Source organism: Babylonia areolata, chromosome 29 (genome assembly GCF_041734735.1).
Source record: "Babylonia areolata isolate BAREFJ2019XMU chromosome 29, ASM4173473v1, whole genome shotgun sequence".
Taxonomy (NCBI): domain Eukaryota; kingdom Metazoa; phylum Mollusca; class Gastropoda; order Neogastropoda; family Buccinidae; genus Babylonia; species Babylonia areolata.
The window spans coordinates 17,462,008-17,464,507 of record NC_134904.1 but is presented as its reverse complement, the minus strand read 5'-3'; the positions used below and the strand labels follow the sequence as shown (position 1 = coordinate 17,464,507).

At 48.6% G+C, this 2,500-nt stretch overlaps 1 protein-coding gene across 2 annotated transcripts in view; it reads left to right on the top strand.

Annotated features, from left to right (window-relative positions):
* The window catches only part of LOC143274775 (UPF0764 protein C16orf89 homolog), a 46,576-nt gene that overhangs the window by 40,530 nt on the left and 3,546 nt on the right, over positions 1–2,500 (top strand). The window lies entirely within an intron of this gene.

Sequence of the window (2,500 nt, the reverse complement as noted above, 5' to 3'; positions counted from 1 at the left end):
GGGTGTGACTGTGTCACTGAGTGTGTCATTGTATCTGAGTGTGACTGTGTCACTGAGTGTGACTGTGAGTGTGACTGTGTCACTGAGTGTGACTGTGTCTCTGAGTGTGACTGTGAGTGTGACTGTGTCACTGAGTGTGACTGTGTCTCTGAGTGTGACTGTGAGTGTGACTGTCACTGAGTGTGACTGTGTCTCTGAGTGTGACTGTGAGTGTGACTGTGTCACTGAGTGTGACTGTGTCACTGAGTGTGTCATTGTATCTGAGTGTGACTGTGTCACTGAGTGTGACTGTGTCTCTGAGTGTGACTGTGAGTGTGACTGTGTCACTGAGTGTGACTGTGTCTCTGAGTGTGACTGTGAGTGTGACTGTGTCACTGAGTGTGACTGTGTCTCTGAGTGTGACTGTGAGTGTGACTGTGTCACTGAGTGTGACTGTGTCTCTGAGTGTGACTGTGAGTGTGACTGTGTCTCTGAGTGTGACTGTGAGTGTGACTGTGTCACTGAGTGTGACTGTGTCTCTGAGTGTGACTGTGAGTGTGACTGTGTCACTGAGTGTGACTGTGTCTCTGAGTGTGACTGTGAGTGTGACTGTGTCTCTGAGTGTGACTGTGTCTCTGAGTGTGACTGTGAGTGTGACTGTGTCTCTGAGTGTGACTGTGTCTCTGAGTGTGACTGTGAGTGTGACTGTGTCTCTGAGTGTGACTGTGTCACTGAGTGTGACTGTGTCTCTGAGTGTGACTGTCACTGAGTGTGACTGTGTCTCTGAGTGTGACTGTGAGTGTGACTGTGTCTCTGAGTGTGACTGTGCCTCTGAGTGTGACTTTGTCTCTGAGTGTGACTGTGAGTGGGTCTTTCCTCTGAGTGTGTCATTGTATCTGAGTGTGACTGTGTCTCTGAGTGTGACTTTGTCTCTGAATGTGACTGTGTCTCTGAGTGTGACTTAGTCTGAGTGTGACTGTGTCTCTGAGTGTGTTCCTGAGTGTGTCAGTGAGTGGGTCTTTTCTCTGAGTGTGACTGTGTCACTGAGTATGTCATTGTATCTGAGTGTGACTGTGTCATTGAGTGTGACTTTGTTTCTGAGTGTGACTGTGACTTTGAGTGTGACTTTGTTTATGAGTGTGACTGTGTCTCTGAGAGTGACTGTCACTTTGTGTGACTTTGTTTCTGAGTGTGACTGTGTTACTGAGTGTGACTGTGTCACTGAGTGTGACTTTGTTTCTGAGTGTGACTGTGTCACTGAGTGTGACTTTGTTTCTGAGTGTGACTGTGTCACTGAGTGTGACTTTGTCCCTAAGTGTGACATGTGTCCCTGAGTGTGACTTTGTCCCTAAGTGTGACTGTGTCACTGAGTGTGACTTTGTCCCTAAGTGTGACTGTGTCACTGAGTGTGACTTTGTTTCTGAGTGTGACTGTGTCACTGAGTGTGACTGTGTCACTGAGTGTGACTTTGTTTCTGAGTGTGACTGTGTCACTGAGTGTGACTTTGTCCCTAAGTGTGACTGTGTCCCTGAGTGTGACTGTGTCTCCGAGTGTGTTCCTGAGTGTGTCATTGTATCTGAGTGTGACTGTGTCACTGTTGCCCCTGGTGTGTCTTTGTTATCAAGCCTGAGTGTGTCTCTGAGTGTGACTGTGTCACTGAGTGTGTCTTTGAACGTGGATTTGTCCCTGGTGTGTCTTTGTTATCAAGCGTGAGTGTGTCTCTGAGTGTGTCCCTGAGTGTGACTGTGTCACCGAGTGTGTGTTTGTCTTTGAGTGTCCCTGAGCGTGTGTTTGTCCTTGAGTGTCCCTGAGCGTGTGTTTGTCCTTGAGTGTCCCTGAGCGTGTGTTTGTCCTTGAGTGTCCCTGAGCGTGTGTTTGTCCCTGAGTGTCTCTGAGTGTGTGTTTGTCCCTGAGTGTCTCTGAGTATGTGTTTGTCCCAGAGTGTCCCTGAGTGTGTGTTTGTCCCAGAGTGTCCCTGAGTGTGTGTTTGTCCTTGAGTGTCCCTGAGTGTGTGTGTGTCCTTGAGTGTCCCTGAGTGTGTGTTTGTCCATGAGTGTCCCTGAGTGTGTGTGTGTCCTTGAGTGTCTCTGAATGTGTGTTTGTCCTTGAGTGTCCCTGAGTGTGTGTTTGTCTCTGAGTGTCCCTGAGTGTGTATTTGTCCTCGAGTGTCCCTGAGTGTGTATTTGTCTTTGAGTGTCCCTGAGTGTGTGTTTGTCTCTGAGTGTCCCTGAGTGTGTGTTTGTCTCTGAGTGTCCCTGAGTGTGTGTTTGTCCTTGAGTGTCCCTGAGTGTGTATTTGTCTCTGAGTGTCTCTGAGTGTGTGTTTGTCTCTGAGTGTCTCTGAGTGTGTGTTTGTCCTTGAGTGTCCCTGAGTGTGTGTGTGTCCTTGAGTGTCCCTGAGTGTGTATTTGTCCTTGAGTGTCCCTGAGTGTGTGTTTGTCTCTGAGTGTCTCTGAGTGTGTGTTTGTCCTTGAGTGTCCCTGAGTGTGTGTGTGTCCTTGAGTGTCCCTGAGTGTGTGTTT